Source organism: Anas acuta, chromosome 2 (genome assembly GCF_963932015.1).
Source record: "Anas acuta chromosome 2, bAnaAcu1.1, whole genome shotgun sequence".
In the NCBI taxonomy this organism is placed as follows: Eukaryota; Metazoa; Chordata; class Aves; order Anseriformes; family Anatidae; genus Anas; species Anas acuta.
Genome location: NC_088980.1, coordinates 5,828,664 through 5,848,975, shown reverse-complemented (window position 1 = coordinate 5,848,975; position 20,312 = coordinate 5,828,664). Strand labels below are relative to the sequence as shown.

General features: G+C 46.1%; 1 long non-coding RNA gene across 1 annotated transcript; it reads right to left on the bottom strand.

Annotated features, from left to right (window-relative positions):
* Positions 1–4,180: 4,180 nt before the first annotated feature.
* LOC137852071 (uncharacterized) lies at positions 4,181–20,039 on the bottom strand. Its single transcript, XR_011093639.1, has 3 exons — positions 19,907–20,039; positions 5,814–6,034; positions 4,181–5,120 (listed from the first exon to the last, which is right to left on the bottom strand). It is a non-coding gene; the product is annotated as an uncharacterized lncRNA (long non-coding RNA).
* Between the last annotated feature and the right edge of the window lie 273 nt (positions 20,040–20,312).

Sequence of the window (20,312 nt, the reverse complement as noted above, 5' to 3'; positions counted from 1 at the left end):
ACCCTAGGCACATCCCTTAGCCTCGCATCTTCGTGATGCCTCGGGTAGTGCTTTCCATCACCTCGTCCCCTCTATTTGGGAGCCTCCCCAGGCAGAAACTACTTGCTGATACATGAACACGCAGCCTGGAGCACCAGGAGGGGCATCAATCCCACTCTTATTTCCCCCATTATTTTACAGCAGTGATGCTGAGCCCATTTCTGAGCAAGGGTGCACCCAGCATGGGTGACCCTGCAGCTCTGCTCCTCGCTGGTGTCAGGACCGCAGCGTCCAGCCACTGCTGTGAGACACAGAGTTAACAAGGAATAGTGGAAAAGCACTAGATTTCCTTTGTTATGCAGCTCACTGAATGAGGTTTCCCACATCTGTAGAGCTCACCACATCTTTTATGAGATTTGACTGTCAGCAAGATGTTATGAATCCCAGATGTTAAAATATGGATTTATTCATAACTCGGGGCTTATAATAGAGCGCTCAAAAAGATTATATCCAGCCCCCCTCCTCAAAAGATCCTCCTGGAAAAAAAAAAAAAAAAAGTCTTAGTTTTTATTATTTCTTAATTATTTTTGCTATCAAATTTATCTTTGATATTACCTCTTTAAATGTCTCTTAATTACCGTGGCTCTAGGATGGGTGTGCGTGGGGCTTCAGACCTGCTGGGAGAGCAGAGCACCGCTGTTAGGGGCTGGAGGGCAGTGGGGGGAGAGAGGAAATCCAGCCCCAGCTCCGGGCACCTGCAAAATTTGGAGCTGGAGGTGTTCGGTATCTATTGCAGCCCCGAGGAAGTGCTCTGGTCAATAAAAAAGCGGTTCCTCGCAGCTGGTGACCATTACGGCAAACACAGCATCGGACATGCCGCAGCTGCTACGCTGCCGGAAGATGGAAATGTTTTTGGAAGCGAGTTTGGAGCATTTGTTCCATTAATGCTTTACTCCCTCCCTCCTCCTGCCCCTTATTTTCCAGGTTACTGCAAGAAGAACCTACAAGAGAAAGGGGGGAAGAACCTGGCTGGGCAAGGGCTGCCTTAAAAGTCCAGGTACAATGTTTCCTTGAATTAATGCTCAGGTGACAGCACCAGGTCCTGCAGGAAACCAGCAGGGCTCAGAGCTGTATCTTTGCATGCAGCCACACATGCTCTGGCACAACCATCCCATGCCATAAACAGAGAGGGCAGTTATGAAGGGAAGTATGAAGAGTCCTGTTTCGCACATGAGGAACAGAAAGTCAGTGATTTTACCCCAGGTCACACCAGAAGCTGGCAGCAGCCCCATGAATCATGAGACAAGAGCACGAGGCAGCGCTGGCAGAGAGCAGCCCTCCTCCCTGTCCCTTCTCCCTGCCACCTCCCCCTGCTGCTCTCTTCCCCATGGACCTTGCCTGGATTTAGGAAGTCCCATCTTCCTTCCCCTTCCTTTCTTTCTTCAAGCTAGGTCATCTCCCTGGTCCAATCTGGAGAACAACTTCAGTGCAGAGAGCATCTGGCCATGTAGGACCGTGCCACCAACCCCTTGGACACCATAAGCACATCCTTTAACGATGAAAACCGCTGTCCATACTGCAAAGCTGTAATCCTGCAAAGGTGCTCCAGCTTCCCGTGAAGGAGCTAGACCATTCCCATCCCCTTCCAGCCCCTTCCAGCTCACGCGTAATGGCCTGGTGCAAGACTAGGACATGGGATCCCAAGCTCTGCTCAAGGGTCACCAGGCTGGGCAGATGGAAAGCATTCAGCCTGTGGGCCCTGCTGAGCTTAGCTTTGTTCTTGTGCCTTACCAGGTTCACATTTCACTACAGAGGTGGTGGAGCCTTTTCTCTAGGGCTGGGCAATTTGACATTTTAAAGGTGGGAAGGAGGATGCCTTGAAACCATACTTCAACACGGGCCTCCTGCCCTGAGATGTGCAGAGCTGGAAACCTAAACCTTCCCCGTACCACATCAGAGATGGAAAGCCAAGAAAGTGGCTGTGGGTGCTGACAGCACACAAACCTCTTGGAGCTGTGAGGAGGAACAGCAAATGGGCTGTTGGAGAGGTTACCTGGGCTTGGCACTCCCTGGCTGCTGGGCGATGGGGAGGAGAGGACGAGAGCTCTGGAGTAAATCAGCACAGCTCCTCCAGTGCCTAACAAGAAAAATCTTTGGAGGGAGTTTATGGGACGCTCACCAGCTTGTAAATACTTTTTGGCATATCAGCTTGTGTGTCATGAGATTTAAAACCTTCATCACCCTAACGTTTTCCATCCCACTGAGATCTCCGATCTGAATGTGATGTGCGCTCAAGAAAGTTTGCCAGTAGTGCTATGTTACAAAACTTGTGAAATGCCTCACTTAACCACAACATTATGTATTTTCCAAGCCACATACCTATCTATTACAAGGTCCTTCAGATAGAGTTATAGACAGACCGTGGGTCATGAGATCCTGACCTTGGTGTGTTTTTACTCCCTTCTTCTCATGAATTAACTCCTGAACTATTGACTCGCTGTTGAATGGGTAGCAGAGTTCAGGCACATTTTACATGCAAGCTTTTACATCTTGTATCTCAACAACTGCAAACCCCAAGGACGAGTAAATACTTCAGGCTCAGCCATAAAATTGATGTGTTGCAAAATGAACAAAATGGGTTTAGTAACTTACAAGGGAGATACCATCAAGTCTGTAATGAGCCAGAACTGAGAGTTATCCTGTCCCTCTCCTCAGCGGTGTGGCTGTGAGAGCTGGGAGTCGATCACCCGCTTGCAGGTACTCAGTTTATGTCTTATATCTTCACTGAGAGCTAAATCCATCTGTGGGCCTGACAGACCTCAGCCCTTTGGGCCCTCCTGAAAGGAAAAGATTGGCTTCAGAACTGCAAGGTTTTCAAGGAGAACGTCAACTTCCACATCCCTTTTTTTTTTCCTTCTAATTTTTGAGTCTGCACATTACTCGCTGCTAGGTTGGAGAGCTTTCCTCCTCAACCAGAAAGGCAAAGAAGTCATCAATAAACATAAGAATAAAATTCCTGCAATCTCGGGGAGTGCAAAAGAAGCCATAAAAGCACAGAAATCACTCAAATGGCCAGTACCACTTTAACAGATCAGCAGCCACAACCTGCTGCTGTAGCCTGGTGCAAATGAGCACGGTAAATTTGGCTACAACTGGGGACTGAGCCCCTGTTTTGACATTAAAATAAAAAAGGTCTCCACTGGCATATTTGAAAGTATGCAGACTGTTTCTGTATTGTATGTTCTCCTGAGCAGAGTTCTTAAGAAACGGAAATTTAAGTACTATAAAGAAAAGGTGCAGTTTTCTTTAGAATTAGAGGTCAGATGGAAAACATAGTTTTAGGTCTGGTAAAGAAACGCTTTGTAATGTCTGAAAGTTGCGTGGCTGAGGAGCAAAATAGCTTTATCTCTAGCTTCATGAATAGCTCCCTAGCAAGCCTAGCTCTGAAAAACACCTCTCCATGCTTGTCTGGATTCAAAGATGAAAAGTTTGAAGCTTTTCATGTTGATTCTTCACGTTTAACTGAAAATTAAAACACAACATCTGTCTTCCACTCCAAAATACAATTGAGGCAGTGGTGGCATATTAATAAATACCCTCACTAGAAAAGATTATGAAAGGAAAAAAGTAGGTTGAGCCCCAAAGCAGAATATTTCCATCATCTTGGCAAGGAAAAGTCACTGATATGTGATGCTAGATTAATCTGCAAATGGGAACAGAGCACGACTGAGCCCACCTGGTGCAACACCAGGGTGGCTGGGGGTGGGATGCAGCAGGGAGCTGGAGAGACGTGTAGGTTGGCTGTGTGATCTCCACCAGGCACAAACAGGGCAATAACACTTCCCTACCCCAGACAGGGCTTATCAGGAGAGCTCAGAGATATCTCGGATGAACTCAGGTCACATTCAAGCTGCCTACCCGCATCGTCACTGGGGCACCGTTGCTGCAGAGATCAAAGAGGCTGTCTGCTATCCCAGGCTGGTTCCTGCTTCCTTGTAGACCCCGTGGAGGGTGGTGATGGCAGCACTTGAATTAAGCTCAGCACTAGGTGGTCTGTATGCTCATGCCTACGCTGGTAAACTCAGCACTAGGGCATAGGATCAAACATTCTCCAGTGAACACCAAGAATTTAGCTTGTTTCCTGGCATGATTTTTGGTCCATGCAAACTAGCAGGCTCCCAGACAGTGCCTTGGAATGGCTGAGAGCATCCCATGGACCTGGGTATGTGGCTGTCCTATCAAAGCCACTCTGAGGGGTTTGGGGAAGGGGACAGGAGGGGGTAATCCTACTGACATGACTTGCTTTGTGAGTAACCGTATGAAAATGAGCTGTGTCCTGGTGTTCACCCCTAGGGCCAGAAAAAAAGGCTGGGACAAGCTGACCCTACTTGATTTGTTGGTGTAGGCCCAGCCAACATGGGCTGCCAAGCCCTCTGGCTTGGACCCAATGACCCCTAGATACAAAACCAGCAATATTAAAAGGAAAATGGCTGAATGGCAGCTAAGTGTGATATTTAGCCAAGCATCAGTTCAGATATAGCTCCTAATACTTAGAATCTTCCTTGAGCTATGGCCAGTCATGTCAAACTCCCTCTCCTAACTTTAAGGACTTCTTCAAAACCAGTGTCTTCTGCAAAGAAATGAGGTATGAAACCTCAAGGTCAGAAAAAAATATATATCAGAAAACAAGAAAGTTCATGTCTGCCCATGTTTCCTCAGCCAGCCCTAGTGTCTCTGAGTGGAGATCATGGCTGTGCAAGTTTGGGACATCAGACATTTGCTTGGGCTTTCATCATGCCCCAAGCACACCTGTTTTGTGCACACAGCCCATCCCTATAGCACATTTGTAGCAGTCTGACAAGCCCAGGATATTCATCTGCTGCATATATATATATATATACTATTTTTTCCCCCAAGAAATTCTGTGAGAATCCTACAAAGCTGGAATAATACAATATGCATGAAACAAGAGTGTTCAGGGTACGTACTAGTCTTTGCTGCACTTCTCCCTTCTTCCTCTCTCTTTGTCCTAGCTAGGAGCTCCTGGGGAATGGAGTGTGCCCCTGAGTCCTTCAGAGATTGACCCAGCTTGTTGGTGTGTCTTGGACCTCACAATGCTCCATCGAGCCTGGATGGGCTCTCTGAAGAGGAAAAGGTGATTTAATTTAAGGCAGTTGGCAAAATCTGGACCCTATATTTCAAGGCTCGATTCAGCACTTTAGGTTCTGGGGCAAAGGACACTATCAAAAAGGGAGAAGGTGCCCTAATGGAAGCACATCAGAGAGGACACGTTACATGCTGAGCATCTGGATTCGTCCTGTAAGCACAGACTGTTCTGAAGGCTTAACACTCCCTGAAAAAGGAACATTCGTGCTGGAAATGTCATCTCTGAAGGAAGGACAACAGGAAGTCTTATTTACAAGGCAAAGCTTACTGAGATTGCAACGCAAATCAGACTCTTCCCCAGTACAAGAACCTAAAAATAAGAAGAGGCGAACTATGTTTTTATCTTACAAGATGCTTCCAAACTTTGGTTTAACATTTTCACGTGAATTTGCTTCCATCACTTTCCCACATTCAGTCACCCCCTTGATAAAGCTCTTTTTACCAGTACATCTTAAATTTTCTTCCACTCAGTTGAGATTCACTGCAAAAACATCTGGTTTTGTGTTACAAGAGGTTTCCCTCTCCTTTGCATCCTGCGATGCTCTACTGGCGTGGGGAAATTCCCTTTTCTTTCAAAGCAAAGCGGCTCTCCTGGAATCCGTGCTGAGAATGAGAAAAGGGGATGCTTGACATGGACACCACACACAACCCACCCAGACCCTGCTCACCTAATCAATAGCAGAGCAGCCCACATTCAAAGCTTGTTTGGGCCTGATTGAAGAATTTGGAAAGGCTTCTCTCAGCTTCACTTCTCTTTCCTCCTCATGTTTTCCAGCTGCCGGGCTCTTCAGACAGCGGATGTGTGTGCCACAGTGGAGAAATAGGTCAGAGCCATCACGCTGCGGTCCAATCTTTGGTGTGCAGCCAAGGGCATTTGTATGACTGAGTCCTTAAATATGTAAAAAAAAAAAAAAAAAAAGTGAGCCTTAGAAATGCTGCAATTACCACCGGGCTGGCACGTGTCTTTGCGAGCCCTCAGTTTTCCTTTGGTCACGGTGCTTCCTGGAAACAGAGCAAAATGTCCCCGAACTGCCTGTGGGTATGTGCCGGGAGCTCGTCAGCCAAGACAAAGCTCTTGGACACAAAGGAGAGCTCTTCAAAGGCACAAAGGGAAACCTAACTCCTCTTGAATTTCATGCATTGGAAATCTATCTAGCCATAGTATTTTTTGCTTGACAGGCAAACTTAGGCTCAAGTTTCTCCTTTTTAAAATAAGCTTGACAAACTAATTAATTAAAAAAAAAAATCTAGCTATCATGTTCTACTCTCTCTTGCAACGGAGTGACTGCTAGAGCATTAGTAGATAAATGGATCTGATTGGTGAGATGTTCGTGTATACCTGGTTCACATTAAATAGTAGGCCAATATAATAAAGCATTAAGCATAAGCAAGTCTGATCAGGACTAGAGAAAACATTAATGTGATTAAGTAGGTCATTAATTGATGATTCAGAAGAGTCAGACTAGAGGACATTGCAGAATTGTTCCAGGTTTATTTATTTATATATTTGGTTTATAATTTTTGCTTATATTTATTATGCTTTTTAATTGCTCATTTTGGATAAGCCCATCTGGGGATTCAGGCACACCACAGAATCTGACTATTTCTTGCAGGATCTGAAAGGTAAAATGATGAAACACAGGGGAGACAACTTCCCTGACCTAAGAAATAAAGACTAACCTGCTGATTTATTTTATTTAATTTTTTTCCCCATGAATTTTCAAGAAGCTGACTGCTCTCTGATCCTGGTCCTCTGACCCAAGTCTCAGAGGCAAGGTGGGTTGTTCCATGGTCCTTTAGGTATCTACAGAATCCTGGGCAAATATAAAATTAAGAGTTTTACACATCATAAGACTTGGAAAGATTTATTCTTGTTTTTATTATTGATATATACATGAACTTGTGTTGATTGGTATTGGCTACATTAGTGTCATTATTAATCTAGTAATATATTATTCATATGCATATATATATATATATAACAACAAAAACAACAACATAAAGATATCTGATCTGGTTTTAAAAAAAGGAAAATCCTTGGATGGAAACTCAAATACCAACCTTAGGAAATGATTCCTGTATTTGATTCATTTCTCATTGCTGAAAGATATATATCTTGTTTCTAATATGAATTTGACCAGCTTAAATTTCTGGATGTCTGATCTTATTATGCCCATATCAGTTAAGCTGAATATACTTCTATCACCAGAGTCAAGTCATCCCTTAGCTTTTCCCCTGCTTTTCTAGACACCCTGAGGGCCCTTTAAGCATGTCAGTGTATGCCATATCTATATATTCAAATTCTTTTATCATCCTGCAGCTCTCTACAATTTATTAAGATTTCTTCAACAGTGGAATTATAACCATGTCAACACCCACAGCCATCAGACCTGTGCCAGACACAGACCACAGCCTCCCTACTTCTGTGCAGCGGGCTTGCTTTTACCTTCAGGATCCATCTAACCCCCTGGAAAACAATTCTCAAAACGCCTGCTTCCTGGGCATTGTTCTGTACTGTAAGTGTGCACAGAAAGTCTTCAATCCTCAAAGGATAAATGTATATTTGGCTGCCAAGAAATTCATATTGTTTGCCTGCAATGAGCATAGCAAGCAATCAGGGGTACTCAGTCCCCCTGACCTCTTCTTTCTTTGGCACTTCCTAGGTTTCCCCATCATTTGAAAACTTAAATGATGTGTTAGTCTCAAGGAATCAAGGAATATTCCTAAAAAAATTAAAGTGTAAGGCCAAAACCTGAGCTCTGCTAAGTACCACTGGAAGCACAGGAGCTCAGTGAATTGTCTCCTGTTGCAATTAAAGTTCGAGATCTATCAAGTGTCCAGTTCTTAGCAGATTTTACATATGCCAAGTGGATTTAATCAGCTTAAAATACCCTGTGCTACCGATAGCTCTGTAAAGTGCCAACTCTATTAACACCGTTGTCCCTATCAACAGCAAAAAGGTGAGTTTACTTTGACAGGATCCCCTTTCCATGAACCTGTGCTGATTGCTATTGACTACATTAGTGTCGTTATTAATCTAGTAAATTTGAACTGATGTAGTTATCGGTGCTTTACTATTGTGGTAGGATTGGTACAGCCTCCCGTTTAACTAACAGACACCCTTGAAATAATAAAACACAATATTAATAGCCCCTGGGCGGCGTGGTGAAAATCCCGGGCTTCAGGTTAGCCATTTAGCTTTAGTCACTTGCTGTCTAATGGCTTAATGACCACAACACGTATTAGAGGAACAGAAATATTTAATTTTCAACACATTATAAGACCGTATCACTCGGCTTTTTCACCAATGCACTACAGAGAGATTTACTAAACATTTTTTTTCTCTGTTCTGTTGCTTTCTTTAACAGAATCCTGCAGTTTGGGCTTCTCATGTATGCTTAATCACAAAATATACAGATTCCTTGTTCAGTCCCTCCTGGTTAATTCGGTCAGTGAAGGAGCAACAAGGGACACCCCTGGGAGATAAGGGAGTGGGGCTCTTGAGCTGTAACAGCCCAGCATCTGTTGGAAGGCAGGGCTTTCCCCCCACGGCAGAAGCTGATGCTGGATGCTGGCCAGCTTCTCCTTCCCTCACACACCAGGATGTTTTCAGCTGTTCCTGCAGCAGCAGCAGCAGCAGCTTGAACTCAGAGAAGAGGGGAAGGGCTCAGAGGTATCACGGAGGGCTATTTCCCCTACTCCCGTGTGCCAGTGGGAAATAGGAGGAAGCTTCTTAGAACAGCTTCCCTATCAGAATTGAGATTCCTACCCCTAACTACCCCTTTTCTTCCTGGCAAGTGAAATACTTGTCCCCAAATTCATTGTACCTCCTTGGAGGAGGAAATTCAGTAGAGGACCAACTTAATTACAGGCATTACACCCAAAGGTTTGGGATGCGCTGGAATGGTTTCTCACACCCAAGAGGTAAACAGAAATTAATATTTGGTGTAAGGGAGCATCCTTCTTTTGGAAGAATCAGTGCTGGGACGGCTTGTGTGGGGCTCTTAGGTTGCATGTGTGAGCATCTCCTCTGCTCCCTATGGTACCAGCAATGTGTGCAGCAGATCTTGGTCCTAGGAAGATTTTGGTATGCAGATCACGAAGCCATCTGTACTAGCCAAGAACCAGAAGCATGAGCTTCTCTCTGAGAAGGATGAGTGAGCCAAGGTGATGAAATGTCCTGCTCTGAACCCTAAACTTCAGCAGCTGTTAAAGCCAACCCAAGTGCTGTTACTTCTTGGCATGGGCCCTCTGGGAGCCGTCATACATATCCTGCCCTCAATATAGCAAGAGGAAGGGATCTTCAGGTGAAGGCACTGACCTAGGGCAATTCAACCCAGCTCTTCAACACTGACCTTATCTGTTCAGGTACCCAAAGGGAACCACCCACATTTGGCCAACATGATCCCTTTAAAGGTGGCAATTGGCTCTCAGACTCCTGGCTGGCCTGGAGGCACCTACATGTAGCATAAGCAATAAATTTAAATGAAATGGCTAAATTTAGGTATTTTGTCTGTGAGCTGAATCTCATCCCACCATGCCTTGTTCCAAGACACAGTTCAGCCTTGGACTATCATTTTTACAAGCCACAGCCAAGCCATCCCATTATTCTTAGTGCAGTCCTTCAAAGAGCTCTCCAAACCAACGTGCATGCAAAGGTCTCACCACCACCTTGGTGTCCTTTCCCCTTTCCATGGATTCCCAGCTCCTGTTGGGAGAAAAATCCATGTTTCTGAGGTGTCCCAGACCAGCTCCAAATCCCTGTGGTTTCAGCCAGACTTGGATCCCAGCCATCTATACAGGACACCTAGCCCACCACTGCTCGAGTTTTGCCAAACACCTTGGACTTAACATACTCAAGGCATCAATGTTTGACGCAATATGGGGGGACAGCCTCAGTTCATGATAACACTCAATGAGTGTCCAAGAGCTCTCCTGAGCCACCGAATGTCAGCAGTAAAGTCAACAGAAAGGTCAGCAAACTTTGTAGGCTGAGCTCTGACCTCTTGGGTAGCTCATGATTGCCTAACGCTCTTGTACTGCGACAACAGTGATGCATTAACTTGATAAGTTTATGCAGGTTTGGCCCGAGGAACCTCAGTGGCTACACATTTTCCAGCATTTCTTATTAAAGTCTGAAAGAATTGGAGGTTTTAGAGATTTCTACTGCTCTTTAGCATTTAATTTGCTACGATGCAAAGCAAGCCAGGCAAAGTGAGCCGTGACTCCTGCATTTTCTTTTTTTTTTTTTTTTTTTTTTTTTTTTTTTTTTTTTTTGGCTTGTCTGGCATCACTTTCCCTTGTAAGCCAGGCTCTTAAGTGGAGACGGTGCATCCAAGGTAAGGATATTACCTCAAACCTCCTCTCTATAAATAGGCCTGGCTGCTGCTCCGAGGCTGCTCGTTCTGCTGTCAGAATATGGCTAAATGGCCACTTATGAATTCCAACATGTGCTTGATGTGGAGATTACAGCTGCTATCCTAAACAAAGGAGCTTTCTCTTCTTGCAACGTGCTGCTCCCTTTACGAGGCAGTTTGGAAAACTCGTGTCTCTGGAGAGGGATTAATCCCTGCCCCATTGCTTCTCTTGTGTGAGGAATGAGGGGACAGCTTCCTCCAGACCTAAATGAACCCAGGACCCCTGAGGGTCCACCAGAACATATTGGGTGTCCTGAAAATCATGAGGGAGGAAAGGTCTGGTCCCTGGGGGCTCGTCAGTCCTGCACCATGGAGCAAAACGCAAAGATGTGGAGTTAGGTCAATGAGGCATAACTCATGATGAGGCACAAGGGTTGCACATAAGAGTGCAAGGATGGACCCCAAAATGGTCTCGATGTAAGAGTGTGGCATTACCCCTGTTCCCTAGGATCCTTGACCTGAGGGAAAGGTGCTGGTTTGGGCTCAGGACCATGCTGTTGTGGCAGTGGTGATAGCGAGGGTGTCTCTGAGTCATGATGAGCTGGAGGTGGCTAATGAATGTCAGCTGGTACAAAAAGGTGAGGCTTTGCAAAGAAAATAAATTATTAAGTGCTCCCGAACAGCTGCATTTTCTCACAGTAGTTTTAACAGGGCCAAAGAAAACTCTGGTTTTCTCGTACTTTGTTCTTACACTATTTTTTTCCTGCTGGAGGCATTTTGCAAAGGAAATGGGAACGGCTGTGCTCGCTTGATGGATGTGGGAACTGGGGGCTCAGGTGAAGGGATATTTCCTCCTGTCCCACACCAAGCCCAGGCAGGGCCTGGAGCAGCCCGTCCCACTGTGTGCCCTCTCACAGAGGTATCCTGGCCAAAAATGAGCATGATAAATCAACTCCAAAACTCTGGGAGAGCCTCGTCCCTGCTGGAGTGGGGGCTGCAGCATGGCCAGCCCAGGAACTGCTTCTCTCTGAGTGCTGGCAACGTGACTTTGGGCCTCATTTATTCCTTTATGCTTGGCTGACATCTCTGGCTGCCATTGTGTCTCCACAAAAAAATATATAATTAACTGTGCAGCCACAAGTCAGATGGCATCGTGGGGGCAGTGGACAAGGGGTGGCCGTGCTCCCCATCTACCTTCTTGCTCTGGGAGCGGGGTGTATCCCATGGGTGGCCAGTGTTTATATTTGCTAGTAAATTACGACCCGCAAAATGCTAAACGAGTCTGGCTGCAACCTCAGAGCTCAGCCTGGCTCCTGTGACCACAGTTTTGAGTCTCGCAAGCGGAGCCATGCTACAAAAGAGCCCTTTGTGCATTTTCTCCTGCTCCTCCCAGGCTGGGCGCTTCTCAGCTGCTCCACAGCCTCGCGACTTCTCCTGGTCCATGTCTTAGCCACTTTGCTCTGAGCCAGGCCAATGCTTAGGGCAATCCTTCAGCTACTGAGAGCTCCCAGACATCCTTCAAGATGCCTCCAGTCTTCTCCTGCCATCTGCTTTCCTCCATTCCTGACATCTCCAGAGCCTTGCTCCTCACCCACCAGCATGTCTTGAGGACGTGGTTCTTAGCGACATGGTTTGGTGGGTGGCATTGATGGTAGGGGGATGCTTGGACCAGATGATCTTGGAGGTCTCTTCTAACCTTAATGATTCTGTGATTCTACAGCAGTGTCACCAGGACGATGTCATTGTCATGCGGTCATTGTCACCACAGAAGCTCCTTGCTCCATCAAGATGAGGATATGGCTCTTGGTGATGCGGATGCTGGTGGCCTGCCTGTGTTTCATCCTTTGGCAGCAAGTCCCAGCCAGCAGCAGATGACACCTGTAGCATCTTAAGGGAGGGAACGGGTGGTGTGCACTGCCCGAGTCACTGCACAAGGATTGCCTTTGTTCAAACCCTCCTGGCATTGTCTTTACCAGCCGGCCTGGCACGCTCCCACGTCCTCATTTCCCCCGCTCGCTGTGGCTGTATCAGTCCCTCAACCTCGCCACATTACATGAGAGGGAAACCTCAGCTCATGCCTGCGACCGTAAGCTCGGTTTCCTTCCCGCTGCACTCATTTCCCAGCAACGGTGACAAGCGGCTTCGATTTACTGCCTCCGAGGGAGTTTTGGGCTGAAGGCTTTGTGCAAGCCAGAGTGTGGCTGCAGCCAGGGCAGGACATGGGTCCCGCATCCTCCGTCCCTGTGCCACCCTTGGGTGCAGGATGGCTATGTGGATCTTCCCTGGGAATAAACATCCACAGCAGCACAATTTGCTGTTCGTCTCACACTGACCCAGCTATCGTTAGCTGATGATTTTCGATGGAGGTGCTCGTGCCTAATGGGAGATTGCCAAGCTAGGAGTAATTAAAAAAAAAAAAAAAAAAAAAAAAAAGCTCCTTTCAGCATGTTATAATCAGTCTGAATTATTAAAGGCGATGGAATTTTTAAAAGTCCAATTCACTTTTCCATTATTTATGCTGTTTGCTTCAGCTTTATCCTGTCTTTCGAGAAGGGTGAACTCACCAGAAAGTTTCACTTTCGGGTTGTGAGGCTGCTTGAGACCAAACATTGTGCAGAGAAGAAGCCCAGGCAGGGGTGGAGGGGGGGATCTGCTGCATCTTTTCCCCTTCCCCTGCACGACATTTATGTTTCAGGCCACTTCCAGCACTGCACCTACAGGCTGAGGAATTTTTGGAGCAGCACAGGGGCAGATGTGCCCCTGCAGCAGGTATGTGATCGAGCAGATAAAGGCTCACGCCTGCACCGCAGCGCTGACTCCCAGCCCTGGCTAACACATCCCAGCTCCAGCAGCAAGCCTTGCTGCTTAAATGCTCTAAAACAAAAGGGTTTTAAAACATAATTTACTGTTCCTTTTTTTTTTTTTTTTAGACATATTTCTAAATCGGTTCAGTATGTCTTGAACCACTAGACTAAAGTGTTTGACTTGCTTCCAAATTGAAGTGTTCATAAAAAAAAAAGGAAAAAAAAAAAAAAGGAAAAAAAAAAAAAAGGAAGGGGGGTGGTAGAGGGAAAAGAAAATGCAAGAAAAAAAAGAAAAGTGCTCTGATAGTTTAAATCAGTCAGCCCTGCACAGTGATTTAAAACCAGTGGAGCACTTCAAGTTTTCATGAGCACTTAGCGTTGGAAGCAGTCCGAGTCCTGGACACGTGCATTTGTGGAATCATTTACCATTATTAGAGGGTTTGAATGGTGCTTGAGCTCTCCCTCTGCCCCGATAAGCGCTCAGATTGCCTGTGATTAGTAGGGTGGTTTCAAGTTGTGCACGGTTGAGAGTGATTATTTTAAAGCGTGCCATCGCCTGTCCCTATCTCAACAGATCTGAAATCTTCCAAATTCATTAATTCCTTCAGCTCATCTGAATGGAAATTGCCAACTATACATAGTTACCTCAGTGCAGTTTTACAGCATGTGTCACGGAGAATAATAAATGTTTGCAAGCAGGGCAGATGGAGCAATAATGTGCATGCCACAGAGCACTCCTGTGCTGGGTAAGACCTGTTATTAAGACGCGTGATTGCAGAGCCTCGGTGCTCCAGTCACAGACTGGGAAATTCTGGTTTGAGATGCCCCAGTGAGCTGGAAAGGGCAGACGGACACTGCTGAGCGTTCCCAGGTGTTTTGCTGCATTGCAAGGCGTTGCTCCAATGGGCAATACTCGGGTAACCCAAGTCCAAATCCTTGCACCAGCGTGGAGGAAGTCAGCGAGGCTGTCAGAAGGAGCTGTGCAAGGAGCTGATCTGTCAGGGCTGCTGGATGAACCGGGAAAGTTTTTGGAAAAAAAAATAAATTGCAAGAATTCCTGTTGACTAAAGATGGAAATGTTTGGCCTTTCTGAGCTAGGCAAAAACCTGCAAGAAACCGCTCAGATTCTTGTGCTTTTGTTTTGCAGCTTTTTGGTAGCTAACGGCACACAAGTTTTGAAATAAAATGCTGTTGCAAAATGAAAAATGGAAGCGCTCTGCCTTGAAACCATCTCAGCGATTTCCCCTGGGTCTTCTGTGGGTAAAGCAGCAGAAAATGCAGCCCCCAAATCCCAGTTTTTCTGTGGAAGTTTTTGACTGTTCGAAACCACATGGTCCTGTGTAAGAGCAACTTGAAATACCCCAATTTGTGCACGAAGATTTGTGACTGATGCTCAGAAGCTCATTTCCCTGTGATTTCCCTGTGAAATAGGGCTTTTCTGCAGCATGGGGCACGGAGCTCTGCTGCTGCCGGCAGGGAGGAGGCCGGGAGTTTGAACTTTCGAGAGGGTCCCTAGATCCCTCCATGTGGAAAATCAGAACAATCTGCTGGCAAAGAGGTCAAATTGGAGGCAGGAGAAAGATAATCCCAGCCCTGCCTCCTCCCAGACACGCAGCCAATGGTCTCCAGTGCCCTGGCTCCCTCCAGAGCTCCCCCAGCCTATCTCAAGGCACCGTGAGCAGCCTTGTCTTTAAAAAGAAAAAGAAAAAAAAAAAAAAGAAAAAGACAGGGAGTTTTGGAGTTATCCCTGGCAGACAAGTGACAGAAGCACTGATGCCTTTGCTGTTCTCAATCTTGGGCACCCAGGACATGCACTTCAGATGCATGCACCCCCAAACCCAGCACCGCTCTGGTCCAGCATCTGTGCAAGCACCAAGAGGTGCTGGCTGTGGAGAGCCGTGTCCTGTGCCAAGGGGGAAAGGGACATCCCGTGGTGGCAGCATTTCCATTGCCCTCCTTTGTCCAGCACTTTTCCCTGTGCTGTCTAAGCAGGTTATTAAATATTATAGGGATCCTTTACCAGAGGTTGGACCCCAGCTTACTCTGGGCTTTGGTCAGGTGTCTTTTCATGATGATGATAGCTAATTAGCCTGCAAAGGATGAACATAGTGGGGGAGACAAGCATGTTGCCCAGGCATCCCTGCTCCACATCCCTGTGTGGGTGAGGTTGGCTGGCTCCCCTTCCCCAAGGGTCAACCAGGGGCCCATCACTTTGGAGAAGCAGGGACCTGACGACTCTCTCCTTTGCCTGTAAAGGGTGGCTGAGTCAGACAGTGATGTGCTACCTAAAATCAGGGCAGATGACTCCTTCCCCACCTACATCTCTCACTGGTGTACCCCACCACCCCACTGACTGGCACAACTACCCTCCTGCCAGCCCCCTTTTACGAGAAGTGTGACTTTCTGCAGGTCGTGCACGTTGTCTCTGACAACTGAAACCAAAAGTGGGTCTTCCAAGACACGGGCCAACATATTAAACATGTGCTCACCCTTCCTCTTGTGTAGCATGAGCTCTGTCCTGTGTTCACCTGTGGTCTTAGCCTGCAGAGCATTTCTTGCACAGCACCACCATCAATAAAAATGCCAGTTCTGTCCAGAAAAAAAAGAAGCAGGCATCCCCTAATTTCCTGCCACACCGATGTCATTTATGTTAAAGGCTTGAAAAGGGATCCTTACAGAGTTTGCATGTTGTGTGCAAGATATGCTGGGGTGGTGGTGGTGGTGGTGGTGTGGCACTACACTAGGGTGGAGAGACAGAGGAAATTCGGCTACTTGAATTGCAGTCTTGCATTGCAATATTTATGTAAAAAGCTTTTATTGTGAGGAAAAATAAAAATAAAAAACAGAGAGAGTATTTTGATGGCAGTGCTCAAGAAAAACCTCAAAACCATTGATTTTAGGTGTCCAAAATTCCTGTGTCCTAAGGAAATGTGTAGCAGAAGGCCCTCTCCCATCCTTACCTATGCAAAAAAAAAAAAAAATAAGCAGACAATTTTGGGCCAGATCTAGCAGCCGGTTCTTGAAAGGAATAAATCATATATTTACACACTGCCCTGCTACCCCACAAAACATGGAGAAACCGGGTCTGAAGATAGTTATTGCTTGCTGGAAATACAGAATTAGTTCAAAGTACAAAGGAACAGCCTAAATATAGCTGTGATAAAGGGGGATAACTCCTGGGTAGCTGCGCTGCTGGCTTGAATTGTAGAAATGCAGCCTGCAGCTGTAATGAGACCTCCAGCTGAGGATGCAGTTCCTGCCCTGACCAATGATTGCCTGGATGATGCTGTTCAAGCCGTCCTACAGCTCCGTGCCTCAGTTTCCCCTTCTGAAAAATGGAGCCCAGGATTCATCCCTGTCCTGCAAAGAGCTTTGAGCTCTGCTCACGCACTGATGTAAAACAGAGCTCTCAGAGGGTTTTGGTATTTTTTTTCTTCTTTTTTTTCTTCCTCCCCCTAGATGTCTGGGTCTTTTTTGTCTCATTTTACAGTCTTAATGGAGGGGTAAAATACACCTGAACTTCTCATGGTCTGGAAGGAGAAAGTCGTTCTCATTATTAAGCTGTTATTTTTATGAAGCCATAACTTACAGGCTCTCAATACTTATGTTATAGTAGTCAAAAAACAGGATGAGATCCCATAAACCATTCTTTATAGTAACCAGATGGTCATCCAGGCTGCGAAGGTATCTGACAGTGCCTATTACAGGGAAACACCTGCATGAACCTTAACCATCTCTGTGCCAGCCCCGCCAGCAGGGTGACCTGCCAAAGCTGGGTAGTGGTTTAGGAGATGCCACACTCCCCAGGCCCATTAATTGATGCTGTCCTCTTATAAGGATGTGTCACCAGCCCTGACTCCTTCCCTGTTATTTTTAATCCCTTTGCTGGATGTGGGTAGGTGAAATATTGACCCCTTTCTCCACCCAGTAGATAACTGGGTTGAGTTTTTCTTGGCTTTCCATTTCCATTCTGCTTTTCCTTGAGAGATAACATTGAGTAAGCTCTTTGGCAAGTTACCAGCTCACCGTGGACAGGATGAGACCCGCCAGGGTGCCAGGAGGTACCAGGTTCCACCAGTCCTGCAGGTGACACCCAGTACCACCCCTCTTGGAGCCCACCTCCCATCCCATCCCATTACAGGGGACACTCAAAATGAGCTCATGTAAGTATTGTGGGGTGCCTACACATGTCACCTTGAACAGGAGAGGCTAGTGAGCAGCCTTGGGAGCGTGCCAGGTGGCTGATGGTGGAAAGATGCTCAGAGGAGGTGTAAAGCAGAGGATTTCCAAAGAAAAGCATAATCCACTCGGGCACGTGAGTCAGCTGCCAAAGCATCTACATGCCTAATAATAATTCCTAATAACAGCAGGGTCACAGCACCTAGTGCAGCAAGGAGGTGCTGCTACAGAAAGGCTTGATTCACCTCTCCCCTAAATTATTTTTTTTCTCTGTGCCCCAAAATGTTTTTTTTTTTTGGCCTGTGAAAGCAAGATCCCCTGAACCACAACAGCAACCTCTGTGGTCTCAGGGGATGCAGTGGGGGTCCTGCACTGTCCCCCAACAGCCGTGCCATGGAGGCCTCTTTATTTAAGTGCCACTGTCCTGCACGGCCCCATTCCCCTTGGAAAAGTTGAAAAAAAAAGAAAAAAAAAATCCTTGCTCATGTGTTCTTTCCTCGGAAAGCCACATCACGCTCGGTTTCCCAGAGCATGAGTCATGCGCTGGCCTCGCCAGCATCCTGCCTCTCCCCGAGCAGCCTGCAGCAGGACAGAGGAGGGGCAAAAGGTGTTCAGCCCAGTATTTCCGAAGAAAGAGAGTTTCCAAAGAAGAGCAGAAGAATGTGTCTTGGAACAGAAGCGATTGCCACCACCACGCTGATATGTTTTGTAACTCCTGACATCAGCATGCTGGAGGTGGCCACCAGCACCGAGACATTGTGCTGAGCACCATGGGGGAGAAAGTGCAGCCTCTCCATCTGCTAGCACCTTCGAGGTGGAATTACCCTTTCTCTCTAAATAATAAACACAAGAATGCAATTTATTTTTTTTGTGGTTTCGTTTGTTTGTTTGTTTTTCCCTAAAGTAACAGGCATGCTATAGTCCTAAAAGCAGACAGCTAACAACACAGGAGATTTCTGTTACAAATAGATGTTTCTACATTTTCTACAGAGTTTTTTTTTTTTTTAATATTGTTGTTTATTTTTATTTTTAGGTAACAGACATACACCATGGATCCATGGATTTCTATTGTCACCCATGAGTGACTTTCCTACCTTAATTTTTTGATGGCTGGCTAGTATCTGTCCTCTGAAAATTTTGAATTGCCTTTGAAAAGGGATGTCAAAAGTCATTAGGGTTGGTCTGATTATACAGGTTTGGGAAGTTTGAAGGTCCTTTGTTTGCCATAGGGTTAAATAGATTCAAGGCTACTTCTCCATGACCTGCCTCTCCCACCTCTAACTCTTTGTGCCCTGCTTCTCCATACCCTGTGTCTCCATCCTCTACCTCTCTGTTCCCTGCCTCTCCATGCCTCGTCTCAACACAATCTCCTTCTCCATCTTCTGCTTGTCCATTCTCTGCCCCACAAGACTGCTCTCACCCACATAATTTCCACATCCTGCCCACCAGCTGCCCTTCAGAAGTGTTTTCTCATGTCTCTAATCCACCACCAAAGGACGAGTTTGCATCTGCCCTCCAGAATCCCCACTGCTATTTTAAACTGAGCTTCCAGACACTTCCTGAAAATAGTTGACGGCCCATGTCCCTTCCTGAGAAATCAAGTGCTGCGAGCTATCTGGATTGGAAAGGGCAGCTACCCAGAAAGAGAGAACACTGTAAAGTGTTGAATTCCAGACTGTTCCGCTGTGATATCAAAGCATGATGGAAAAAAAATAGAGGATTGGAGGTTGCCAATGTTTCTGAGCTTAAGGCTGGTACCTATAAATAGAGGCACCCGAAATTATTCTTAGGAATTGAGTCATTAGTTCTTAATTCATGATATTTCTTCTAAATCAGTGGGAGTTGTGCTATTTAGGACAGAGGCAAAAAAAAGTGGGTAGGCCTACACAAAAAAAAAAAAAAAAAAAAAAAAAAAAAAAGCTTCAAAAAGCAATTACTAGGTCTTTCAGTCTTGAGCAATGTTTTCTTTAACAGGAAGATGTGTTCATCAGTGAGATAACTTATTCAAATCAGCTGTGCACAGCCCTTTCTGGCTAAAGAGGCACAAATCCATGCTTAGCCTAGCCCCAGGCTTCTCCCCTTATGCAGACTGCAATGTTTTTGTTCTGTTTTGTTCTGTTTCCTTTGTTTTTTGTTTTTTTTTTGTGCCCAGGGGTAGCTCAGCCTTGGTGAAAGCCCTGGCCATGGTGGGATGTGTTAGTGGAAGAGGTGGTGGTCTGGGAAAACTTTGCATTGGGGTTAGAGAGGTGGTGTGGGGCCATGCTTATTGCAATGGGATGTTTGATGGTATCCCATTGCTTTTAATGGGATTTATGCACAGAACCCATGAATGAGAATGATTTTGAGCATCTCAGCATTTTCTGTTGTCCAGCAGTGAGCGTGTGTCAGCAAAATGCACAAGTCCCAGGGGGGGATTTTTACCTTGTTTCCTGCCTTTGGCTTCTTGGCTCTGAACATGTTCAAACCATGGCTCCTCCAGGCTGAGAAGAAGGTGGGGATTTCCCTGCCACTCTTGCAGTGCTGACTCCTGCATCTGGTCTGCAAAACTCAGTCTATTCACACAGGCAGGAAGAGGATGAGTAACTGAGCCCCAGAAGTTCTTCCTCTTGCAAATTTATGGTCCTTTCCCGGCGTGAGGGCTAAGTTCTTTCCCTGAGCAAAATTCCTAAATCAATGGCTTGATTAATAGCTGGGAAACATTTTTCCCGTGGACGCCAGGAGGATATTCACACGGCATCAGCCAAAAGAGAAGCAGAAGGCATTCAGATTTGTTTTAAACTTTATAAAGCCATCAGTTTTAAGAGGCAGCTAAATGAAACAGCCTTCC